The sequence below is a fragment of the Bombus vancouverensis genome, unplaced genomic scaffold, assembly GCF_051014615.1.
Source record: "Bombus vancouverensis nearcticus unplaced genomic scaffold, iyBomVanc1_principal scaffold0025, whole genome shotgun sequence".
In the NCBI taxonomy this organism is placed as follows: Eukaryota; Metazoa; Arthropoda; class Insecta; order Hymenoptera; family Apidae; genus Bombus; species Bombus vancouverensis.
The window spans coordinates 968,802-996,780 of NW_027468916.1; the positions used below are offsets into that span (position 1 = coordinate 968,802).

General features: G+C 40.1%; 1 protein-coding gene across 1 annotated transcript in view; it reads right to left on the reverse strand.

Moving 5' to 3' along the window:
• LOC143304175 (uncharacterized) overlaps positions 1-27,979 on the reverse strand; it is a 112,086-nt gene that overhangs the window by 66,503 nt on the left and 17,604 nt on the right. The gene's annotated exons all lie outside the window — the stretch shown is intronic.

The following is a 27,979-nucleotide window of genomic DNA, read 5'->3' on the forward strand; positions in this document are numbered from 1 at the left end:
ATTTTCCCTTTTTCCTTTTAGGTGTTCGATATCTGTATTATTCGACAAACAGCACTACAACATACACTACTGCACTACGTTGCCCACTGAAATCACTTTATTCATTGTTTATTTCGATTATGCGCTAGTTTTAGCTTGTTTAAGTGCACTGTTCGCGGAATCCCTTTTACTTCAATCTTGACGTTTTGGTTCTGCAGGATTTCTAGCACTTTATATGGTCCAGTATATTGATCGGAGAATTTTCCTTTACTGGGTTCTTTTAGTAAATATATCGAATCTCCTACTTTAAAATCCTGGGGGTTGATTCGTCGGTCGTAATATTCTTTTGATCTTAGTTTGGATTTTATTAAATTTTCTCTTGCCATTCGTTGTACGGTGTTAATTTTATCGAACAGGTCTTCGAGATATTCTGCGTATGTTGGTTCCATGTTCTCTTCGATTATTACTTCACCAGTAGGTTCTCTGGCTAAATGTCCAAAAACTAATTCGTGCGGGGAGAATTTCGTTCCTTCGTGTACAGAGGTATTATAAGAAAACATAGCTAATTCTACCCATTCGTCCCAATTTCTGGAATTTTCAATGTATAATTTGAGATATTCAATCAGTACGTGGTGAGATCTTTCGATTGAACCGTTACTTTGTGGATGATATGCCGTCGTGGTGTATTGTTTGATGCGGAATCTCTTTGCTACTTTCTTCATTAGTGAGGATGTAAAGTTCGTTCCTTGATCAGTGAGAATAGCTCTCGGTGATCCGAAACGACAAATAAATCGCTTTACAAAAGCGTCCGCTATCTCGGCTGAACAGATTCCTCCTAGTGGAATCCCAATTGAGTATTTTGTTAATAAATCTTGGATGGTTAATATATATTCATTTCCCTTTTGAGTTTTTGGTAATGGTCCTACAATATCCATACTAATTTTATCGAATGCTTTACCCGGTGTGTCTGTAAGTACCATTGGTTGTTTTGCTTTTATTCTTGTGAGTTTCTTTAATTGACATTCCTTACATGTTCTTACGTAATCTTGAATTTCCTTTTTCATATTTTCCCAATAGTAGTGTTGTCGTATTCTTTGATAAGTTTTGGTAATTCCTTTGTGTCCTGCTACGCTTGATTCATGTTTTTCTCGTATTATGTTGTTCCGCGCTTCCACAGGTGGAGTAATTACTTCTCCAGTGCAAATGGTGATGGATAAGGTTTTTTCCATAAATATTCCCTTTAATTTTCTGATTGTATATCGCCAGGGTATTTCCTCCAAGTTTCCTTTGCTAATGCTAAACGAAGTTAACTGTTTTTCATTTACTACGTCTAATAGAGATCTTAGCGAGTTTAATAAATTGTCTGGTGTTATTGGAATATTTCTATTTTCCTTTATCGGTAGGGATACAATGTATTTTCCGGAATCGTAATTCAATCTTGCTTTTTCTAACATTAAATCTTCATAACGAGGCAATTTTCCCGTTTCCTTCATTTCTAAGGCTCCTTTATCTATCGGTTTGCCGTGTATATCTATAAATACTACTTTATGGTCACTTACTCTTGCAATTGAGTCTCGGGTTTCCGAAATTTTTAGTTCCGCAATTATCGTAGGTCTCGTGTCCTTTTCTTGTTGTTGAATTAGTTCTGGAACTACAGTGGAGGTTTCTTTTTCGCTTGTCGTGTCCGTGTCTTCCTTTTCTCGATTGGTTATTTCTCTGTCTGTACTTACATTGATTTCTGTTAGTGCTTGGTCTAAATATTTTATGGGGGTTTCTTCTATTGTAAAATGTTTTCGGGTAAAACCCTTTCCTTGGTTTTTGGAATCACTGGGTTGAGGCAAGACGCGTGGTTTGGCTTCGAATACGGGAGAGTCTTCCGTTGACGTGTCTATTTCGAATCTTTTTGGGACAGGATAGCGAATCGGTGAGACTTCCTCTCTCTTTCTGATTGGTAAACATACTTCTGGAAGGTTCCTGCGTCTGCGTTTACGTTCGCTCTGCCTTCTTTGTATACAATATCAAATTCAAAGTCCGATAATTTTAATTTCCATTTCCAAATTCTGGAAGTAGGATCTTTGATAGAATGCATCCACACTAAAGGTTTATGATCGGTTACGATAGTAAACTTTCTTCCGTAAAGATACGGTCGGAAGTGCATTGCGCTGTAAACAATTGCCAGCCACTCCTTTTCTATGGTAGTGTCACGTCGATTCGGGGTAATTTCACGTTCCGCACGCAAGGTGAGAAATTCGTACTTAAATTTTGATTGTTATTAGAAAATTTATTGAACACTGACACAGTAACAATACAGAATGGTCAAACAGCACAGAAAAGAATGTTCTTACAACGACTCGAGAGGTACTTTTTTATATCAAGGACCCGGCTCCTGTGGAGGGGCTATCGCTGGATGCCGGTCACATAGGGTTTCTATTACTGCTTAGCCATCATTTTGCTGACCAAGGTATGTGAGGCATAACCATCCTTTCGTTGCGTTCTCACGACCACCGTGACATTCCCCCCTCCTTAGCTTCGCTTTGCTCCGCTAAAGCGTAAGGCTCTGGTGGGGCTTCTAAGTTGAATGATCCCCTCATCTTCGTCTTCGGTGATATTTTGGAAGGTGACCGTCCTTGGTACTGTTGATGTTTGATCGATCCTGTTTACGCGAGCGGTAGGGCAGAGTATTTTGATACGTACATTTTTAGGAAATGATCGGCGTAGACATTCGAAAAGTTTACATTTGTACATTACATATATTGTTCCTAGTCCTAGGGCTATGATTCCTAATATTTGTAGTGTGGATATGCCATATTTCTTCAATGAATTTATGCGTCGCTCAAATTGCAGGGTACTGATTTGTGTTTGTAATGTGTCGAGGTTGGCTTTATATTGGTTAAAATTGTGAGTTACTTTTGGAGCTGTTTCTAATATTTTCTCTAATATTGGAACATCTGTTTCTTCGAAGCTGTATATGCTATTCTTAAATTTGGTTTCGTAAGAGATATTTTTATGTGATCCTCCTATTTTCATAATATTATGATCGTATGTGATTATGCACCCGGTTTTACTGCTAATTAAGCTTGGTTGTCTAATTTCTAGGATTTTATGTGTCTTACATAACACGTCGATTTGTACATTTTTCGCAGGAATAATAATATAATGGTTTTCCGTCTGCAAAGGTACGAACGTCAATTCTTCCAGCTTGAAGACAGCAGTCGGGCAAGTTTTGACCGTCTGTCGATTAGTAATTAATTCTGATCTGCATTCAGGTGAATTGATTCTATTGTGACTCGGTTGAGTTCTTTTACAAATGTGGATGATTGCCGTTCGTTTACAATATTTGTTTAAGTAGTGACTATCGACAAAGGTGTATTGTTCTGAGTCGGTTAGTATCAAATCAGTTTCTATTACAGGCGCAATGAATACAGAGTTTTGTTTGGAAGGTATCGGGTAAATTTTAGTTATTTTCCATTCATTGTTTTCCAAAAGCGGCACAGTTATTGTATATATAAGTTTGTTATCTCTTATCCATACCTTTAGTTTGTTTAGATCTAGAATTAGTTGAAAGTTTTGAACTGAAGGTTCGATATGGTTAGTCATAAAGTTTTGTCTCGTTATTTGGTCAAGTGTTTTTAAGAATTGTTCGGGTTCTATAACTTGTGGGTTTATGATTCCTTGTTTCCCTAACATAACAGTGTTAAAAATTTCGTCGATGTTTATATGGAGTTCTGATATGGTAGATTCGGTTTGAATTAATAGGGAGACTAATATTTCGTTTTTTTCATTGTGGTTTTCAATCTTGTGTATATCGTTGGCTAAGTTTTCAAGTTGATTTGTTTTGGTATTGTCTAGCACGCGTTTGATGAGTGCGGTTTGGTTACTAAGAATTGTTTTTATTTTATTGTTGGAATCAAATAATGTATCGATGTTCTTGTTAATGAGTTCTAAATCGTTTTCGTCGAGAGTTCCGAATAAAGTTTTGGATACTGAGCCTATGACATTGAGCAATCCGCGTTTGCTTTTATAACGCAATAATAATTTGAGTTGCCGAGTCAGGTTTTGAAGATTTCTGTACTTAAATTTTAGGCTGCTTATTTCTGGTATGTAAGCGCAAGGTGGTTTACATTGACGGTCTATTAAATCTATTACGCGTTGTAATCTATTAACTTGGTCAATTGGATCGTTAAGGCCTACTATAAGGGTGATATCTATTTGTTCGTTGTACAGATAGCAATTGTCAATGTGTTCCAGGAATATGTTGGCGTAATTCAATGGTTTTACTTCTAGATCGCTTCTAATGTACTCGAGTGTTATGATGATCCATATTATGGTCTTCTTCCTGAAAGGTAGGGTTTTAGCCTGTTACCGTGGATTCTTTGCGTGTGACCGTTGGAATATTCGATAAGATAGGTGGGTGGATTGGATGAGAGGATTTCTGCAGGTCCTAGCCATTCGTGGTCTAGCTTGTTAGTTTTGTGATCGTTATGTACCCATACTTTATCTTTTACTCGGAATATCGTCTGTGTTTTAATAATTTTTCGCATTTGATCCCTCTGGTATCGCTTTTTGTTAGATTCGGTAACTCGTCTTGCTTTAGCTATATAGGCGTTGTGTCGATTTTTCCAGAGGTTAAACAATTGTTCTCTGGTTAGGCTAGGAGTGGTTGATATTGAGGATGGCATGTTAGCTTGTCGTCCAAATGTTAGTTCGAATGGGGTATGTCCGGTCGTCTCATGTACTGAAGTATTATATCCCATGCATATTAATTTTAAGTTTTCATCCCAGTCGTTCTGTCGGTCGGTCGTACAAGTTCGAATAAGGTCCTTTACTACGGCATGCGTTCGTTCAAGGGATCCGTTAGATTGTGGATGGAAAGAAGTGGTTTTTATGTGTCGGATTTTGAAAGCCCTTTCAAATGTGTCCATCAATTTACATACGAAATTTCGTCCCATGTCCGTCAGAATACTTTTTGGTGCGGAAAATATGTACACATAGTGATCCAAAAGTTCGTTAATGATTGAGTTGGCTGTTTGGTCTTTTAAGGGTATGAGGATGAGATATTTGGTTAATTGATCTTGGATAGACAGGATAAACTGATTGCCCCGTTTGGTTTTGGTGAGAGGTCCGAATATGTCCATTGCGATTTTGTCATTAGGATTAAGGGGTGTGTCAGTTATCATAGGTTGTTCCTTGGCCCTGATACGATTTAGCTTTTCTCGTTGGCAGGTTTCGCAGTTTTGTATGAATTCTGTAACGTCTTGTTCTAGGTTTGTCCAGTGATGGTGCTCTTGTATTCGTTTCACGGTGCGGTGTATACCTAAGTGTCCTACTAATTCGTTATGATTTTCGCGTAGTATCGTTTGTTTTTGTTCGTTATCGTAGTCTACTGGCGGATCTTGTCCAAATATTAATTTAATTTGAGGGAATCTAGTTGTTAGAAAAGTTAGCATGAGTTGAATATTTACCTTTTCTAACGTGCTGAAGCTATTGTCGTTTATTCCTATTTGTAAGCGTCCGGTTCGGTGTTTAATAAAGTGTTTGGTTAATTGACGCAACCAATGCTGTTCGTTAAAGTCTCCCAGTTCGGTCTTTGTAATTTGTTTAAAGTGTGGTCTGTTAGGTTTTTGGGTTATCGGAGCTGGGGTGATATTGATTTTCCAGTCTATATACTCGTCATAATAGTCCGGGTTTTCTACATTGGGTTGGATTTCTTCATTAGTGATAGGATACAATCGGGATAGAGCATCTGCAGCTGTATTTTCTTTTCCATTTTTGTATTCGATTTCATAATCGTACTCCTCGAGTCTCAAACGCCATCGCATGAGTCTCGATGAGGGGTCTTTAACATTCTTTAACCATTTCAAGGCTTGATGATCGCTTTGAATTTTAAATTTTCTACCAAGTAGGTATTGTCTTAGTCTTTTGATTGACCATACTATTGCTAATAACTCTTTCTCGGTTGTGGAATAATTCTTTTCAGGAGGGTTCAAAGTTCGGGATATATAACAGCATGGATGTCCGTCTTGGGAGAGTATTGCTCCTAACCCTTCGTTACTTGCGTCTGTTGTTAATGTGAATGTTTTGTCAAAGTCTGGATATTGTAGTACAGGGGCTTTGCAGAGTTTTTGTTTTAGTGTGTCAAATGCAAGTTGTTGTCTATCGGTCCAGTAGAATGGAGTGTCCTTTTTTGTGAGATCTGTCAATGGTTTTGCGATTTTAGAAAAATTACGTATAAATTTTCTATAGTATCCAACGAGTCCTAAGAATGACTTTATGTGGGTCGCGGTCTTTGGTGTTTTAAAGTCTTTCACGGCTTGAATCTTTTTGGGATTAGGTTTTACTCCTTCCTTTGTTACTACGTGTCCTAAGTATTCTAATTCCGGTTTCAAAAATTCGCATTTGTCCGGTTGTATTTTTAATCCTAAATTTTGTAGTCTGTCTAGTATAATGGCTAGATTTCGGTTATGTTCTTGGGTGGTGCTCCCGAATATTATAATGTCATCCAGGTATACGAAACAGTTATTTCCTATTAACCCCCGTAGCGCGGTATCCATCATACGTTGAAACGTCGCCGGTGCGTTTTTAAGGCCGAAGGGCATGCGATTATAGTGGAAGTGACCTTGTGGGGTTGAGAATGCAGTATATTTTTTGGAATTTTGCTCCATAGGTATCTGGTGAAATCCTGACGAGAGGTCTAGGGCCGAGAAAAATTTAGCTTTGCCTAAGTGCTCGAGTATTTCGTCCGAATTTGGTAAAGGATACGCGTCTTGGTCTGTTTGCTCGTTTAATTTTCTAAAATCTATAACGATTCTCCATTTTTGTTTGCCTGATGCATCTAATTTTTTTGGAACTACCCAAATTGGTGCGTTATATGGACTGTCCGATGGTTCTATGATTTGTTTGTCTAACATGTCGTTGATTTGAGTCTCGATTTCCTTTTTATGACATTCGGGCGGTCTATAAGATTTGATGTTTATAGGTTTGTCTGTCTTGAGTGTGATTGTATGTTCTGTCAAGTTGGTACATGGTAATGAGTCTGTTTCCATATTAAAAACGTCTAAGTAATTGATGAGGATTTTCTCAAGGGGTTCTCGAAGTTCTGGATCAATATGTTTGGTACGTATTATTTGTGCGAATTTATTAATTTGGCTTAGTTTATCGGGTTTCTCTATTTCGTTTGTAATGTGACAGATTTGCTTACCAGTGTCGATGAAACATACTGTTGTGGGCTTTCCTTCGATGTATTGGGCTGAGATTAGAGTTTCGCCTGGTCTTATCTTGCTATCGGTTTCCTGGAATGGTAATATAATTTCGTCTAAGGTTAGTTTATTGTTAGTGACGCTGTATTGATACTTTGTAAGGAATGGGAGTCCGATTATTCCATCTTCGATTAGGGGAAAGTTGTTAGGGACTACGTAGAATTGATGATTTTTCTTGAGCATGGTTAAATGCAAATTTTGTTAGTGGTATGTTTGTCACTTCCCATTAGGAAGGTTTTTGGGTTAGAAGTTTGGACGTTTAGTGAGGCTTTTTCTTTTATAAGGTTGATTCCTGCTCCGGTATCGATGAGGAATCTGGCTCTTCCTCCGTCTCTTCGTTGCAGTACGATTGATAGTAATCTTCCGGTGGTGGTGCAGTTAACTCGAGGTAAGCTTCCTCTGGGTTCTCCGTTGTTTGGTTTACTCGAGGTGGAATCTTTCCTTGGCTGGCGAATGGAAAATTTCGAGAGTAGCATTTTTCGGCTGTGTGTCCAATTCGTAAACACTTTGGACACTTCGGTTTCATGCGGTTGTCTAATGGTCGGCTAGGTAGCTGAGCAAAAGTTTATGGCTGTGAATCGGTAGTAGTTCGCTTGGATACTAATGTAATGTTGTGAGATTGATTCTTTGGGCGGTTGGCAACACGATTTGCATCTCGTAACCATTGTTCTCTATCAGCTGCTAGTTGTTGGGCAAGGTTCAGGTTCTTTGGATCGCTAGATACCACCATCTGTCCTATCTCGTATCGTAAGTTGAGCAAATATGTTTTAAGTGCTTCGCGTTCTTCAATATCTATAGCTACGCGTCGTTCTGTTGGTGTGCGGTTTTCGTTTTGGACTGCATAATTTAATTCGTTTAGCTGTTGTCGGAATCTGGAGTTAAAAGATTGTACACTTTCTGTTGCCCCTTGTTTTAAATTGTTTAATTTGTCCCTACAGTTGCTAATAGTTGTTGGTGTTAATACGTGTTGTCTTAAGCATGAATATAAGTCTTCGAACGAGTTGATTTTTAGATATCGTATGTTTCGTTTCGCGTTGTCGGTAATCTTTTCGATCAGTATGAGATCTAATAATAGCTCTCTGTCACTTGCCTTGCACCTAGCTCTTGCTTTGCGGACCGATAAGATGAAATCTTCAACGCCTACGTCATCTTGACCACGTAGTGTCTCGACAGTTCGTATGGCCTTATCTGCCTCGAGCCCTCGATCTTCGTTGTAGTTGTTTATTGGTTTAATCGCGGCGCGGCTAGATGCGGCTCGTGGTCTTTGTGACGTGTTCGGTCCGTCAGTTTCGTCATCCGTTACGTTATCAGCAGCGGTTTCTAAATGGGCGTTTATTTGCGACTGGTCAGTCTCGGTGTCGTATTTTATTTCCATGGTTTTTGCAAGATCGCGTATTTCTTTAGAGCGATTTCTATCGCTAGTTTCCGCAAATTCTTTTATGTTTTTAATGTTTTGATCGGTGCTGTTTCTAAAGCTTCTAAACTCGTGAGTTAGGCTTTCAAATTGTTCAATCAGGGTAGCGATTAGTTCGTTTTGTTTAGCGGTACTCTTGTCAGTTTCTATTACTGCTTAGCCATCATTTTGCTGACCAAGGTATGTGAGGCATAACCATCCTTTCGTTGCGTTCTCACGACCACCGTGACAGTAGAGTAGTTTTGTTCGGCGGAATTTAATAGTCTTGAGGCATACGCAATCGGCAAATCCTTTCCGATTGGCCCTTGACTCAGTACACCGCTTATTGCATATCCTGATGCGTCTGTGGTAAGGTTAAAAGGTTTAGAAAAGTCTGAATATTGTAGAATGGGTTTCGTCATTAACGCTGTTTTTAAATTATTGAATGCATCTTCTTGATTTTCCGTCCATTTGAAGGGAGTATCTTTCTTTAATAGTTGTGTCAATGGTTTCGCGACCTTGGAGAAATCGGGTATAAATCTTCTGTAATATCCTGCTAGTCCCAGAAATTGTTTGATATTTTTCGCCTTCTTTGGTCGTGGAAATTTTGATACGGCTTCGACCTTTTTTGGATCGGGTTTCACGCCATCCTCACTAATTATATGTCCCAAATAATTCACCTCATGCCGTAAAAATTCACACTTATCGGGTTGTAATCGTAATTTGGCTGTCCTCGGTCTTTCCATTAATTTATTAAATTTAATTTCGTGTTCCTGGAGAGATCTGGAATAAATCACTATGTCATCCAGATAGACGAATAGTTCTATTCCTTGCAGACCCGATAATACCGAGTTCATTAAACGTTGAAATGTTGCTGGGGCATTTTTTAATCCAAAGGGCATTCTTTTGAATTGAAAATGTCCGTATGGTGTCGAAAATGCCGTTTTGTGGGCGTCCTCTTGCGACATACGGATCTGGTGAAAGCCTGATGCTAAGTCAAACGTGGAAAAATATTTTGCACTTCCTAATTGATCCAATATTTCTGTGATGTTGGGTAATGGGAAGGCATCGCCAATCGTTTTATCGTTCAATTTTCTATAATCGATAACTAATCTCCAGCGTTTATTTCCTTGCGAATCGGGTTTTTTGGGCACAATCCATAACGGGGAGTTATATGGAGATATTGATGGTTCCACTACGTCCGTATCTAGCAATTCTTGAATCTGTCGATTTATCTCTTCTCGATGTATTGGCGGATATCGATACTGTTTGGTATTAATTGGTATATTATCTGTGGTAATTATTCTATGTTCCAGAACTTCAGTTGCCTCCAATGTATCTCCTGGAATATGAAATCTATCTTGATTGTTACGAATCAATTTTTTTACATTTTCCTTTTCTTCTTCGTTCAAGTGTTCGAGTCGTAGTAACTCATTTATTTTTTCGTATCTACTTTCCTTCGATTTTAAAACTGTATTACACGCTGTCCTAGGAAGCGGGGAGGGATTTTCAAATTGCTTAATTACCATCGTCGGTGTTGTAAATTCGTAATCTCTTGAAGTAGTATTTATTACTCTTATATAGCCTTTTCCTTTATGATTCCTCACAACTGCATTTCCGAAATAGATTCCCTTGCTCGGCTCGATTCTTGGAATAAATCCCTCTTTTATCTCTGGATTAGCGATATTAATTGAACACGTTATTGAACTTCGCTTCGGTATAATTATTTTCTCCTTAGTGTCGAAGGGAATATAAATATTTCCCCATTTGATATGTTTTTCTTCATAATCTAAACGAGCTTTACAACCTGCAAAAAATTCGGATCCTAAGATTCCGTCTTGATCGATTAGTAATGAATCATCGACTACGTGAAAAATAACCGGATGGCCCGCGACCTGTATTACCGTCTGCCCTAGGGAGACCAGGCTCGTTGCCGTAATTCCTTGCACTTCAATTGATTCTTTCTCGTCGATGATGGCTGAATCGGGTAAAGCAGGTTTCTTGATAATATTGATTTCCGATCCAGAGTCTAACAATAAACTCGTCTTGGTTTTTAGATTTGGGGAAACTATTCGTGCAGTTGGGGTCGTTGGAGAATCGTTAAATTTTACTGAAATAATTCGGAGAGGTCGCCTTCCGAATCTGAATTCAACTCTTGATGATTTTCCTTCGCCGGTTGCTTGTGCTTCGCTCTTTCCCTTTTGTCTTGAGATTCTGGATTCTCTGTCTGTGGCCTTGTTTGGTTGTGGGATGACTCCCCCACAGTATTTAGTGGCTGTTCGTTCGATCTTATAGTCGGCATTGCGTTCGCTCCGTCTCTCGTTATGGGTGGTGGAGTTGATCTCGCGTGGGTGGCTGCCCTCGTCCTGTTTGTTGCCGTCGGCGCCGGTCGCCTGATTGCCGCTTGTACTCTCGGGCGATTCGGCGTATCGTTCCCTCGTGGCTCGCCCCATTCTCCCGAAGGACGTGTTTGGTTTCCCGACGGTCTCGAAGCGTAGGGTACGATTAATCCGGCGTCTACTCGGGCTTTAAATTTGTAACAGTCCTTCACTAAATGTCCGGGTTTTTTTACAATAGTTACACATGATATTTTGTCTATTAGTATTCGGAAAATTCTGCGATGGAGGTACTGATCTTCGATCTTGGCGGTTGTTTCTGATATTGTTATTAGTGTTCGAGGGACGTGCGTTATCGCGTCTGTAATAGTTCGAGGGTGTCGGTCGATGGGGTCGCGTTCTGTCGGTTATTTGTCTCAATTCGTGTGTTGCTTTAACGGCTTGACGATACGCATCTTCTAAAGTATGGTACCCTGCTATTTTTACTCGTACATATACCTCGTTCGGAAGTCCTTTAACGAAAGCTTCTCTCGTTTCCCAATCTATAGTATCTTGTACGTCGGGGGATATGATGCCGTAGTCGCCTCTTTCTCCGTCCATTATTGCTAATCTAAGATTTCTAACGCGATCCATATAATCTAATATATCTTCCCCGGGTCGTTGAAATATCGTTCCTAATTCTCCCTTATATTCATTAAGAGATTTCTTTGGGCCGAATAGATCCTTTAATTTGTTTCCGAAATCATTTAAACTCATTAATTCCGTGTCTTCGATGGCGAGGAACGCGTGTCCACGAAGCTTATTTACTAACAATTTTACCAATTGAGGTTCTTGATATCTGGGAATCATATTTCGCGCGCGCTCACAAGCTCTTAAAAAATGGAATACCGATGGTCGATATCCGTCAAACACTGGCACCGATTCGATCGCGTCTTTTAGCTTAATTGGCTGGGTATGTCCACCTGTCTGGACCGTTTCCTGTTGTGCTGTCGGCGGCGATTTGGGTGTTTGAGGTTCCTGTTTCGTTTTAAGTTCGAATAATCCGCTTTGTAATTCGGCGAGTTTTGCACTCATATCGCGAAAGTTCGCATCCCATGCTTTAAGCTTTTCCGACAATGTCAAAACCATTTCTTCGTCAAACGATTCCACTACAGTCGCCATTGTTTTTTAAATATATATTTTATTAACAAGTGTGACAACTTTAATCTACTATGGAGCGTGTCAAATCGTTTAAACCAACTTTAATCCTCCGTGAAGCGGATCCCACCGCTGCCACCAAAAATTTACTACTCCAAATGTTACGTATTAATTTGTTTGTTTAAATCGATCAAATCTTAAGTTTAAATTTTACTGAAAAATTTTTTTTTTTATATAGTTTGAGTTTGTATGTAATCTGAAGGGAAATAAGTTGAAATGATATTATTGTGTATTTAATTCCGATTTAGGTAATTAATTAATACGGTAGTTGCTGCCACCAGAAATAGTCTAAAGACTATTTCAAAATATTTTATTTTTATTATTTTCTTTTGCGTTTAAAGGATAGCGTTAACTGACGCTTAATGCAACTGGTAAACGAATTTCACTTTTCGGCTAACTTGCTATGCGCAGGGATACTAGCGCGGGAGAGGATTAAAGCTGGGTACAATGAATATTTTTCCTCGTTGAACGGATTTTTATTTTGACGTAGAATTGCTTAGGTTATTATATATATATATTTTATTAGCTGGATATTTATATTTTAGCGTTGCTGGATTAGATAGGAATATGAGATTGTTCGTTGTTTTATATAAATTTATTTTTACGTTCGACTTCTTCTTCTCTTTTAATTCCGCCGTAGTAGTTTGTCGTTAGGACCGAAACTCAATTCATTTACCACGATGAAGTCTGTCGCCACGATCTTCTTGCCTTTTGAGTTTAATTAACGAGGATGATTCTAACGATCCTCTCTGCGTGGAACTCGTGTGATTTCGCAAGCCTTGCCCAAAGACGGGTAATATTTTACCAACAATGGGAGGAGGAATGCGAAGATCAGAGGATGTTTCAGTAGCTGAAAACACCGTTCAAAAAAAAAAGCTGAAAAAAGCCGACACAACGGACAACACCTTTGTTTAAAATTTAAGCAATGTTTCTATCTTTAAAACCGTTCGCGAAAATGAATGAAATCGATGATAGGAGGTTTTTAATTCAATTCTCGAGGACAACGAGATTACCAGAGAAGAAGAAAGTTTTTAAAATTAATTCTCTTACCTTGAGGAAAAGGTGCTATCGGGTGCCATTACTCCAGGTGTTTCGGTGATCGACGAGGTTTGTTGGGTTTATTATTTAATCTCGAATATAGGGTTTTTACCAGCCTTTACTTTATTAAGCTATTTCGATACAAATTGAGTAACTCGCTAACTGAATTAATACCGTAATGAGGACTTAAAATTTTCTTTTATTTAATCGCGACTCCTTTTTCTTTACCGAAAAACTAAAGACCCCGAAACGCAAAAATACTTATACAAATTCTAAACGCAGTAATGGGCGCAAAGAATGATGAGCCGTAATAACAAACGATCGCAAGATTTATGAACAAACTAATGAACGCTGCGCTATGTTGCTATGCTTATTTATAATGCCATCCCCCACGGGGTGGTGGTCCGCTGGGGGTACGCTTCCGTGGGAATCGGGATGTTGCAGTTTTGGGCTTCTCGGAATCGTACGTGACAAAATGTAAGTTCCATATTTCAACTTAGTTTTCTATCAGCCCTGTGAGGGGAACCCCCTCTGGTTGAAATCGTTGATACTGATCGTTGCGTGAAAGTTCGTTTTGCGAATGAAATTCCCGAAGAGGTTTTGGAGGCGCATCTTCGTCACCATGCTTCTGGGAGAAAGGGAATTTCCCCTGTTGTGCGCTATTGGTGTATGCGTGAGTTCAGCGAACTTTATCCCGGAGCTCCTTGTTTCGATTTTGATTTAGTGTAGCTGCTTCAATTTCGTTGGTTCGCTGTTTGATGTTCCTTATTGTTATTAATTTTTGATATATTTTGTTTTGTGTTCAATATATATATATATATATATATATATATATATATATATATATATATATTAAAATATATTTTAAATCTGATAGTGTTAGGTTATTTACGTTTGTTATTATTTATTATATATATTATTTTTTTATTTTTATATTGCCCCCCTTTTATATATATGTCGGAGATGAAATGAAAACCGGAGCCTTCCCTATGCAATTTTGAGGAGGCCTTTTAATGCTTTAGCCCAGATCTTATCATAACTGTAATTAAGTAATTGTCATCTGTAATTGTTTGACATTTGTGAAAAGCGAAAGTGGGTTCGAGGTGACAACTGGTCGCTGAACGTAGCCACGGTCACGGGATAAACGTTTTGCCTGACGAAGGTGTGGATCGGTTGTATTGTTCTCCCTAGAAATCACATAGAATTGTACTTTAGAGATGTCGATATAATGGGACACACGTTGTATGAGGAATCAATCTCCAGACAGAAACTGCCTAGCAACGGCGTTTGGATCTTTCTCGATGTTTCCAAGGAGTATATAACAAACTTCTGACAGATATTGCCTAGCAACAACGATTGGAACCTTCTCGATGTTTCCAGCGAGAATATAACAAACAAAATGCAGTCGGATTACGAAAAAGATTTTATGCAGAGAGGCCTTCGTGTGATCGCCTTGGAAAGTGATACATCGAGTAATTTTTTCCGAGTGACTCAGCAAACGTATTTTTTTTTGTGTTATAAAATTGTTTAAAGTTTTCCCGTTGACCGTGGATTCGTTTGAACCCCGGATCATTGTTTATAGCGTAAAATTAAATTCAATATTTGTAAATTTATCAATCGTTAATTTTCATTATTCGTTAAATTAGTAAATCGTAAGATATATTATTCGTTTCTTTTATTGTTCGATAAAACTTATTATTCTTTAATCTAATTAATAATTTAATTTATCATTTGTTAATCAATCATATCATTTATAAAAATTCATTATTCATAATATTTGTAAAACCTTGTTTATTCGTGTAAATATACTCTCTGTTTTGTAAAACAATGGCTAATTCAAACGAAGAATCGTTACGCGCCTTAAATCCTAATGTTAACCCGACATCAGAAGTGGGATCAAGCCCAAGTGTCACTTTGGAACAACTCATGAGAATCATGAACCAGATGACTCAGCCTAGGGAGCAAAAGTCGAGTATGGAACCTAAGGATGTAACGTTGTCACGTTTTGATCCTGAAGGCACGGGCGCTGATCCATTCGCGTGGTGCTCATACACAGATGTGATTTTGAAAGACTATCCGATGCAAGATAGTGTGTTACTTTCTGCTTTAAATCGTGCCCTAAAGGGATCTGCTGCACATTGGCTTTCACAAATAGTGCGCGGTGGAAAACTTTCCTGGCCAACGTTTAAGGAACAATTCCTTTCGCGTTTTGGTGGCAGAGAGACAGCCGCCACGGCATTAATAAGGATGTCCAGAGAACGACCGACGGAGATCGAAACTCTAGGAGCTTACGGTAGTCGCCTCCGTTCCATGTTGCAGATAAAGATGCAAGATCTAACGATGCCCGAAGTACTCAATGCCTTAACTCTTTATATGCTAAACTCACAAGATCAACGCTTTCATCGATTAACGCTCGCAAATAATATCAAGACGGAGGAACAATTTTATGAAGAAATGAGAGCTTATCCTTACAACGATCTGCCGGCAACTTTGTTAGGAAATACATCGGAGGAACCTGAAGTTAAACGACGCAAGTTATCGCATTACCGGGTGAAGTGTCATTATTGTGGTACTCTTGGACACAAAATAACGGAGTGTCGCAAGAGGATGCGTAGTGAACAGCGGAAGGATACAAAGGATACAAAGGATACAAAGGATACACAACACCAGGAAAGAAACCGTCCAGCTTCATCGTCCAAGGTGGTTTGCTTCAAGTGTCGTGCGGAGGGTCATATCGCACCTGATTGTCCACAACTGCAGAACAGAAAATCCGGCTTCAAGAATGAACGTCGAGTCGACTCCTGTGTGGTAGAGCCTCCAGCTGGTAAATTAAGTCATCTGGGTGAGTCGTACCCATTTTATTTCGATTCCGGAGCCGAATGCTCATTAATCAAAGAATCCGTAGCTTCGAAATTTTCTGGCAAACGAACGACTGATGTAGTAATAATGCGAGGCATAGGGAATACTTGTGTTAACAGTACATCTCAGATTTTATCCACTGTATGTATTAACGGTTTTACATTGGAGATAACTTTTCATGCCCTTTCTGATAATTACTTAAAATACGATATCATGATTGGTCGTGAAATTTTGAGCCAAGGTTTTGACGTGAATGTTACACGAAACAGTGTCGATATTTGTAAGACAAAAATAGTTAACGCTTGTAGCAGAGTCGCGGAAGATGTGATCAACATTAATGAGGTCGACACTGATGTAGTTGGTAACGATAAAGATCGATTGATTTCTGTTCTCGAGAAATACAAAGAGTCATTTATTACGGGTTTTCCGCGGAATCGTGTAAATACGGGTCAATTAGAAATTCGTTTAATTGATCCCAACGTTACCGTGCAACGAAGTCCTTATAGACTCAGTGAGGAGGAGCGGGGAATAGTTCGAGAGAGGATAGGTGAACTGATCCGAGCAAAAATCATAAGACCGAGTAATTCACCATTCGCAAGCCCTTTATTACTTGTTAAAAAAAAGAACGGTTCAGATAGATTATGTGTAGATTACCGAGCATTAAATAAAAACACCGTCGCGGATCGGTACCCTCTTCCTCTCATAGCTGATCAGATCGCGAGACTGAGAGGGGCGAAATACTTTATAAGCCTGGATATGGCCAGCGGGTTTCATCAAATTCCTATTCACCCGAATTCGACTGAATATACCGCGTTCGTTACTCCTGATGGTCAATATGAATACATGACGATGCCGTTTGGATTGAAGAATGCACCGTCTGTTTTTCAGAGGGCCATTTTCAATGCCTTAGGTGATCTTGCTTATTCATATGTTGTCGTTTATTTGGATGATGTTTTAATTATTGCCGATACGATAGATCAGGCGTTAGAAAGATTAAACACCGTCCTAGATACCCTCGTAAACGCCGGATTCTCTTTCAACTTTTCTAAATGTTCTTTCTTGAAGACGTCAGTACTTTATCTGGGTTATGTGATTCATAACGGAGAAGTCCGACCAAACCCAGGTAAAGTACAAGCCTTGAGCTCTTTGCCCGCACCAACGACTGTTACACAGCTCCGGCAATTTATTGGTTTAGCTTCTTACTTTCGAAAATTTGTTCCTAAATTCTCACAGGTAATGAAATCTTTGTATGCTCTCACTTCCGGTAGCAAGAACATAAATTGGACGGATAAACATGAAAAAATTAGGCAAAAAGTAATTTCTATTCTGACCAATGAGCCGGTGCTAATGATTTTTGACCCCAAATATCCAATAGAACTACATACGGATGCTAGTTCCGAAGGATTTGGGGCTATCCTAATGCATAGGGTCGAAGGTAAAAATAGAGTAGTTGAGTATTATAGCAAGCGGACTAGCCCTGCGGAATCTAGATATCATTCTTATGAGTTAGAAACGCTGGCAGTGGTAAACGCCATCAAGCATTTTCGTCACTATCTGCACGGTCGGGAATTTCTTGTTGTCACTGATTGTAATTCTCTGAAGGCATCCAGTGACAAGGTACATTTAAATGACAGGGTTTACAGATGGTGGGCTTACCTGCAAACTTTTACCTTTGACATTATGTATCGGGAAGGCAAACGAATGGCTCATGTAGATTTCTTTTCGAGAAATCCCGTAGATCTGGATCACCGTACGATCAACAAAATTGTAGAGAAAGAAATCAATCTATCTGAAATCTCCGATGATTGGTTGTTAGCAGAACAACGTCGCGACCCACAAATCTCTGAGATCGTCCGTAAGTTGCAAAATGAAGAGCTCGCGGAAGATATTGCGAATACGTATGAATTACGGTCTGGTACACTCCATCGGAAAATACAGAGAAAAGGTAGAACTCTTTGCTTGCCCATTGTCCCAAGGGGTTTCAGGTGGTCCGTCATTAATCATGTGCATCAGTCCATTATGCACTTAGGTTGGGATAAAACGCTTGAGAAACTATACGAGTATTACTGGTTTGAAGGAATGGCGAAATATGTTCGCAAATTCGTTGAGAACTGTCATGCTTGTCGAGTTTCGAAGGCTAGTTCGGGTAAAGTACAAGCTGAACTACATCCCATACCTAAGACCAGCATACCCTGGCATACGGTACACATGGATATAACGGGTAAATTAAGTGGTAAGAGTGACTCGAAAGAGTATATCATTGTTTTAGTTGATGCTTTCACGAAATTTGTATACCTGTATCATACTCGTAAATTAGATTCCTTTAATACCATTATAGCACTTAAGTCCGCTATATTTTTATTCGGCAATCCCTGCCGGGTAATAGCAGACCAAGGAAGGTGTTTTACGGGTAAAGATTTCCAAAATTTCTGCCAGAATAGACATATTAGACTTCACTTAATAGCAACTGGTGCGAGTAGGGCCAATGAATGCCAACTTCCACACCTACCAACTCAAACAGGAAAGGCCTTTCCGGGTGGTCCTACGAAACATACACCACTCAGCAGACATAGACGAACTCAAATACGAACTCTCAAAACTCGGCCACGAAGTCATCAACGTAAGTAATATAAGGCATAGAGTCTCGAAAGACCCGTTATCCTTATTTTTCATAGATATAAAACAAAAGCCAAACAATAAGGAAATCTACAATATCAGTCGCCTAATGAACGCAATAGTAAAATTCGAACCACCGCTTGTGAAAAAAGAAATAGTGCAATGCAAAAGGTGCCAAAGGTACGGTCATACGCAGAAATACTGCAACCATACTTTCCGCTGCGTTAAATGCGCAGGCACTCACTCCACTGACCAGTGCGCCAAATCACCGGAAACTCCAGCGAAATGCATCCACTGCCAAGGGGACCACCCCGCCAACTACAAAGGCTGCCCAGCATATAAAACACTATACACGAACAGGTACCCTAAGCTCAGAGCAAAAGAGGTATCCAACCAAACACCCAGCCCGCCGAAATTCACGACTACCCCAACCCCCTCAACCAACCAAGCACCCAGTCCTACCAAATTCATCTCCACCTCAACCTCCTATGCCCAAGCAGTACAAGGCATCCAAAATAACCCGAACAGCCAAAGGAACCTTCCCCAAAACAGTGACCCCAACCCACCTAACACAGACAACTCCTCAAGGCTTGAAAAGCTAATAGAGAAACAATCAGAGCAAATAAATCACTTGCTATCGCTACTAACACTCATCGTGGAAAAATTAGCACGCCCCGACTCAAAATAAAACCAAGGCGCATAGCACTCTGGAACGCCAACGGTCTAGCGCAACACAAACTTGAACTAGAACTCTTCTTAAAACACCAGCAAATCGACGTAATGCTCGTATCGGAAACCCACTTCACCGACAAGAGCTACCTGAAAATAAATGGTTACGAATTCTACCATACCCAACACCCCAGCGGAAAGGCCCACGGTGGCACCGGAATAATAATCAAAGCAAGTATTAAGCACTACGAACTTCCATCATTCCAGAAAGACTACCTACAAGCAACAAACGTAGCAATAGAAGACTGTCATGGCTCAATCACCACCTCAGCAGTATACTGCCCTCCCAGACACTCCATCGCCAAAGAAGACTTTGATAACTTCCTGGACACCCTGGGCAATAGATTCATAGTTGGAGGAGACTATAACGCCAAGCACATTCAATGGGGCAGCAGACTGGTTACAGCAAGAGGCAAAAACCTCTTAAACAGCATAATAAACAACAACCTCAACTACCTCACCACATACGAACCCACATACTGGCCCACTGACACCAACAAAATACCCGACCTTCTCGACTTCTTCATAACTAAAAATATCCCATCAAGACACGTCCAGATCAACTCCTCGGCTGATCTCTCCTCTGATCATTCTCCCGTGATAGCAACAGTCAGCTCAACAATCATCGAGAATACACCTAATGGCTCCATTCACAACCAACACACCAACTGGCAGCTCTTCAGAGAAGTCTTTACACACTCAACCTCAGCCTTCACCCCACTAAAAACAAAGGAAGATATCGAAGCAGCCACGGAATACTTAAACACGAGCATAATAAACGCAATCCGCCTCTCCACACCGACAAAGCCATCTAACAGCAAACAAGAATATCCCCAATACATACTAAAAAAAATAGCAGAAAAACGTAGACTAAGAAGAGTATGGCAGACCCATAGAACACCGGAGGACAAACGCAAACTTAACAACGCAACTAGGAAGCTATCCAGAACCTTAAAAATCTATAAAAACGACTGCTTCCATAAATACCTCGCCAGCTTATCCCCCACAGCCGACGCCAACTACTCACTACGGAAGGCCTCCAGGAAACTCACACGCCCCCCACAAATAATCCCACCGATCCGCCGCCCGCAAGGTGGATGGGCGCGAAGCCCTACAGAAAAAGCCGACCTGTTCGCTAAACACTTGTCAAAAGTATTCAAACCCCATTCCCCCAAAGCCGCCGCGGACGTTACCGAATACCTGCACACCCCCTTCCAAATGTCCCCTCCTATCGAACCCTTCTCCTCTGCAGAGACTATAGAAACAATCAGTCGCCTAAACCCCAAGAAAGCAGCAGGACACGACCTAATAAGCAATAAAGCAATCAAGGAACTTCCCACAAAAGGGATAGCACTCATCACATCGATTTTTAATGCTATCCTTCGCCTGGAACACTATCCTAAGGCCTGGAAAATCTCATTGATTACCCTCATCCCTAAACCCGGTAAACCGATACACGAAACCTGCTCCTATCGCCCAATCAGTCTTTTACCTACCCTGTCCAAACTATTCGAGAAGATGCTCACGAACCGACTCCTTCCAATCCTAGAGAACTTGAAAACACTCCCAGATCACCAATTCGGCTTCCGAAAACATCATTCTACAGTAGAGCAAATCCACCGCTTAACTCATACGATCAGCCAAACACTCGAAAAGAAAAAATATTGCTCAGCGGTTTTCCTAGACATCCAACAGGCATTCGACAAAGTATGGCATGAAGGGCTACTATACAAGATTAAAAAGATCCTACCTCACCCCTACTACTCCATCCTAAAATCTTACCTAACCAATAGACAATTCATGGTTAAATGCCTAGACGCCACTTCCGCAACATTCCCAATAGAGGCCGGCATACCCCAAGGTAGTGTCCTCGGACCCCTACTGTACTCCATCTACACTGCCGACCTACCTATATCAAACGATATAACAATAGCGACATTTGCAGACGACACAGCGCTATTAGCTACCCACGCAGACCCGGTAATAGCCTCATCCACTCTCCAGCGAAGTCTCGACTCCATGGAAAAGTGGTTTCACAAATGGGGCTTCAAAGTCAACGAAAAGAAATCCTCACATGTAACCTTCACGCTCCGAAAACAAACCTGCCCCCAGGTCACCATCAACGATGCAACAATCCCTAGCAGGGACACAGTCCGATACCTGGGCATGACCCTGGACAGGAGACTAACGTGGAAGACACACATCTCAGATAAAACGAAGCAACTAAAGGACAAACTAAAAAAACTCTATTGGCTCACGGGCCGACGCTCCAAACTAAACATAGAGAATAAAATTACCCTCTACAAGACCGTAATAAAACCTGTCTGGACCTACGGAATCCAACTATGGGGAACAACAAGTAACTCCAACATTGAAATACTCCAACGCTTTCAATCGAAAACGCTAAGATCCCTAATTGACGCACCTTGGTATGTAATCAATGAAACAATACACCGCGACCTCAAGATACCCACCGTCAAAGAGGAAATAGCAAAATATAGCGACAGATATAACAAAAGAATCAACAAACACCGAAACCCCCTAATCACTGGACTACTCGATACGACGGACCAGATTCGCAGGCTGAAGAGGCACTACCCGCTAGACCTAAACGTTAGATTCTCTTAATTATCCAAATTAAGCATTTGCACTTACTTATAATACTTATAAATTATACCTATCTATAATAAGTATTAACTTATTGTAAATAATCAGCCATGTCACTGCGCCACGCCAGAAAAATTATTGAAAATTCTCAACGCGAGAATTGATTGTAATTTCAACAAATAAATAAAAAGGTATGGGAAAGCTTCTGGCGGGATGTAGCCTGTTGTCAGAGTGTTTTTGTAATATGTGTCATTTGGAAATAAGCAGCTGAAGATTAAACTATTTTCTTTTATCTTTGCCGCTTGCGCGAAGTGGTTTCGTATTAGCTTTAGGATGTGACAGTCTATGCGGTGAACGTTGGCTAGGTCGTATATTATTTTGTTTTTTACGTATTTTTTGAATCCGCTGTGTTCGGATCTGTAAGTGCTCAGACAAGCTCTGATGCATTTTCTTTCGAATATGCGAATTTTTTCCATTTGGGAGGCTGATATGTTGTACCAGATTGGGCAGCCGTAGGTTATGATCGGTCTGATTAGTGCTTGATAGCATAGAATTTTTACTTTGCTGTCGAGATGTTTGGAGTGGAATAGTTTTTTCATTTTCCAAAATGCTTTATTGGCCTTGGTAAGTTGAATTTCGGTGTGCTGCTTGTAGTTTAATTTGTAATCTATGTTTACCCCTAAGTATTTTACGCAATTTTTGTGTGGTATGAGGGCCCCTTTGTCTGTTTTTTCTCTTATCTGAAATTTTTTGCAGTGTTCTCTTTCTATTGGGCCGATTTCACTTGACTTGGGCCTAAACAGTATGGTTTCGCATTTACTTATGTTGATTTTTAGTTTCCATGCGTGGTAATAGTCGTTTATTTTCTCAAAGAGTTCTTGGAGTTCCGTTTTTATAGTTTTGGTTTTGCGGCCTGTTACGTAGATGATTAGGTCGTCTGCGAAGGCTATGGAGCGTTTATGGATGGATGTATTGAGCTCAAAGAGGTTTAGTAAGTCGCTGTTGTAAATACTGAAAAGTAACGGGGAATTTACTGTACCTTGTTGTAGACCGTTTTTTATGGAGAATTCTTTGCTTGATGAGTGTGAACCTTCTGTCATTGCGAATGTTCTGTTTGTGATCATGTCCCAGACTATTTTAATCAGGTGTTTAGGGAACTTTTTTTTGATCAATTTGTATATGAGACCTGGGATCCAGACTGTGTCGAAGGCTTTTTCGAGGTCTATTAAGCAGGCGGCTACTCGTTCTTTTGCGTTTAGAGCCCAGCAGATGTCCAACGTGAGTTTGTTTATTGCGTGGATTGTGGAGTGTTTGTGTCGGAAGCCGAATTGATTCTCTGGGATTATGTTATTTTTTGTGCAGAAGGAGGTTAGGGGGTTGTTTATGATTATTTCAAATACTTTGCTTATGTTGGGGAGGAGACTTATGGGTCGTAGGTTTGCGGGCGATGAGCCGTCTTTATCCTTTTTTGTTATAGCTATCAGTTTGGCTTTTTTCCATTTTCTGGGGAAGTATGTGTTGTTTAGAGCATTGTTGAAGAGTACTGTGTAGTACCATTTTATTTTGTTCGGTAGGCGCTTGAGTAAGATGTTTGGGATGCCGTCGAAGCCGGAGGATTTTTTGTTGTTTAGTTTGGAGAGGATTGTGTTTAGTTGATTGTAATTTGTGAAGTAGTTTATTTCTGGATCTGGTTGTTTGGGGTTGTCTGCGGTGTTTTCGTTTGGGAATGTGCAGACTGTTTTGTTTAGCGTGTTGTCTTGTTCCAATTCATTTTTGAGTTTGTTTGTTTCGACGATGATAATTCTGTTTAGTTGTTCTCGGCCCATGTGTTCGTTTTGCGTGTGTATTTTGGAAAAGTGGGTGCCGATAATGTCTAGTTTTTCTATTGTTTTAGATATTATGAAGTTACCCTCGGTGTCTTTGATGGTGTTGTATATCGTTATACCTGCTTCTTGGATGAGGGAGGCATTTTCTGGGGGCAATTTGAGAGGTGGGATGGGGTTTTGTTCTTTTGCTCTAAAGATTTGATTTATTTGTGGGAACATGTTTGCTGAGTCGTTTTTGGAGATGTTTTTTATTTTGTTTGTCCAGTAATGGTTTATAGAATTTGCGAATTCTTGTTTCAATTGCGCTTTTATTCTGTGTAGTAGGTACTTTAGGAATTCTAATTCTTCTCTTTTGTCGTAAGAATAGTTAAATTTTATATTGTTTATTTTAGAGAGTATGTAGCTTTTATCTCGGTGTAGATCTTTTATTTTATTGTTGATATAGGGCTCGCATGAATTTTTTTGTTTTATGATTGGCACGGATTTTTGGAGAGCGATTTGTGTATGTTTTTCTATTTCGTCTATGAATGAGTCGATTTGTCTATTTGTTAGGTTGACGTTGTTGTAGATCTTTAGGTCGCAGTTTTGTTCAAGTATGTTTTGGAACTTTTTCCAGTCTGTCTTTTTGTAATTGTACCTGGGTGTCTCGGTCTGAGTTTCGAGTGTTAGGAAGTCAGATGTATTTTTGTTTATGTGAAATACTAGGGCGTTATGGTCACTGTCATAGGCTAAGGTATTGAGAGTGTTATTTGGACGTAGGTTTTGGAATTTTAGTCGCGCATCTGCTAGGCATATGTCCAGGTATGAGCCTCCTTTTGGGTAAGAGGGTAGCTCGGAGCTGTATAAGTTTGTTTTGTAGTGGATGCTTTTATTGTCTAGCCAGTTTCTAATGAAGTTGCCTCTCGTGTTGTTTATTTCGTTTTTCCAGCTTGTATGCTTTGCCTTAAGGTCTCCTGCTATTATATAGTAGTTTTCCGGTTTGTTGAGCTGTAAGAGTTCGAAAAGATTATTGAATTCGTAGTTAAAGTCTTTCTGGTTTTCGTAGGTTGCGTAGGCTGCAGTGATGAATAAATTTTCCTTATTGCTTATTTTTATTTTTATGATCATTGTTTCTCAATATTGTTATCAATAAGAATTGTTTTGTATTTTATAGGGTTTTTTATGAGGATCGCTGTTCCTCCTCCTTGACTGGCGTTCGGTCTGTCGTGTCTTATCATGGAGTAGTTTTTGAAGTGTACATTGTGTCTTTTGTTTAGTTTTGTTTCTGAGATGAGTACCATATCGGGGGCTTCTTTATTTATTAGGGTTAGCATACTGTATCTTTTTTGGTTTGAAATTAAAGAGTTAGCATTTATTGTATTTATTTTCAGATGCTTTAGGTTAAATTTACGTGTTTTTTGCTGTAATTGTTGGTTTAGTGGATTTTGGTTATTCGTCATCTGTACTATTGAAAGTGCTGAAGATGGCGTCGAACCTTTCTTCGTGCGTTGATAGTGTATTTTTTATTTCATTTAATTGCATTTGTTGTTCTTTTAACGCTTGGAGAATAGCTTTTTTAAAGTCTTCGATAACGTTTATAATGTTTAGATGGGGGGAGTTATCGATTGTAATTGAGCTTTGGCTTGAGCGCGGATCTAAGTTTGTTAATTGTTATGTGTTTTCGATTGTTTGATTTAATTTTGTTTGTTGTTTCACTACGTCAGAGAGCTTTAGTTCTGGGACGTATTTACGGCGTATTTGGGCAATTCGTTTTATCTTTGTTTCTTTGTCTTTCTTGATTTTATCGGCTAGCTTTTTACGAAGCTCTACGAGTTTGGGGCAACATTTGTATGACGCGGGGTGTCCGTAGTTTTTGCAGTTAACGCAGAATATTTTGTCTTTGGTTACTGTGTTTTCTCTTTTTATTTTGCAGTCGCCTGGACCATGGGGCTCAGTGCATCTAACACAGCGGTAGTTTAGGTTACAGTTTTGTGCTGTGTGACCTAATCGCTGGCATTTGTGGCATTGAGTTATATCATCATTTTTTAAAATTATTTTTTCCCATTTTATTCTGAAGTAGTTAAAATGGTTAACTTTTAACAAGTTACTTATATTACTGTCGGGGGATACTTGTATTATGTAAATTGGGAGCAATATATTGTTCTCCCTTGATCTTTTTGTCGTGAATCGTGTGACTTTTGTGAATTTTACGTCGTCTATTTGCAAGGCTTGTAGGTCTGTGAGTATTTCTGTTTCGGTGTAACTATTGTCTAAACCTTTTAACAAGTATGTATGGTGTTTCTCTGTCTCTGGTAGAAAAACCAACTTTCCTTAGTTAAGCCGTGGTATTCTCACGCACGCTGCAACTTTCCTCCCACTAACCAATTTCTCTCGAGGGCGGTTAAGACCCTTCGTTTAACCAATTAAAAACGAAGCCTATTCCCTCACTCTCCTAAACAACATCGGCACCAACAAATCCGATGGTCCCGTGCGCTAGACACACCCATCCTTAGCTTTCCTCCGACACATCATCGTCTCCCAAGACGGTACTGATTTCACATCCTTCGAACGGTCAACATCCTTCGAGCGGGTAGACACACCCGCAGATCAGTCACTCAATCATCTCGTACACACGCACCAGTGTAACTATCCTCGTTATAAGTTGTGGAATAAACGGTGAAATATAACTTACTACTGTGTCATATTCAATCAACCACCTCTGTTATCTTAACCGAAACAGGGGAACGACTACTTCGCGGCGTCGATTCACCGAATCGTAGCGAGAATTTACGCCTCTCGCTGACGCGTTTTCCTCGCGACCGCGTCTCTCCGCGAACGGTCGTAACAATAGGTGAGAAAAACTAACTTTCCCTTGTCAAGCCGTGGTAGACAAGAGTCTTTAGAAATTCTTCGGAAACAGACGTTTGTTTGGTTTGAAGGACCTCTACTAGGAAATTCCTGAGATTTATGGAAGATACTTAAGGCTATCGAGGGTACGCCGTACGGAAGAGCGGACATCTGGTGTCCGTCTGGCCCGCGGTGAGTGACCTGGGCCAGGCAGAGGGTCGCCCGGCGTAACACTCTGGTTCAGATTGTAGTATACTAAATCTGTTTTTTGTTATGATTGCTGGACGATACGAGATAGGACAGATGGTGGTATCTAGCGATCCAAAGAACCTGAACCTTGCCCAACAACTAGCAGCTGATAGAGAACAATGGTTACGAGATGCAAATCGTGTTGCCAACCGCCCAAAGAATCAATCTCACAACATTACATTAGTATCCAAGCGAACTACTACCGATTCACAGCCACAAACTTTTGCTCAGCTACCTAGCCGACCATTAGACAACCGCATGAAACCGAAGTGTCCAAAGTGTTTACGAATTGGACACACAGCCGAAAAATGCTACTCTCGAAATTTTCCATTCGCCAGCCAAGGAAAGATTCCACCTCGAGTAAACCAAACAACGGAGAACCCAGAGGAAGCTTACCTCGAGTTAACTGCACCACCACCGGAAGATTACTATCAATCGTACTGCAACGAAGAGACGGAGGAAGAGCCAGATTCCTCATCGATACCGGAGCAGGAATCAACCTTATAAAAGAAAAAGCCTCACTAAACGTCCAAACTTCTAACCCAAAAACCTTCCTAATGGGAAGTGACAAACATACCACTAATAAAATTTGCAATTTAACCATGCTCAAGAAAAATCATCAATTCTACGTAGTCCCTAACAACTTTCCCCTAATCGAAGATGGAATAATCGGACTCCCATTCCTTACAAAGTATCAATACAGCGTCACTAACAATAAACTAACCTTAGACGAAATTATATTACCATTCCAGGAAACCGATAGCAAGATAAGACCAGGCGAAACTCTAATCTCAGCCTGGAACTGATTGATGCCCGCTACTTTCTCTATGAGCGTTACCGTGTCCTTTGGGTCTTGTAGCGTTATGTTGATAGGCGGCGGTTTGTTATCCCTTGTAGTGGATGGGGCGTTCGTACGCCCCTCTGCGGTGTATCTGGTGGGGCGTCCGTCCGGTGCTCGGTCCCCCCTTGGCGATGCTGGTGGCGCTGGGCCTCCTGGGTTGTACGATGGGGTCTGTCGCCCCTGCAGTGTTGATTGTTTTGGTGGTATGGTGGGACTGTGTTTTCCTA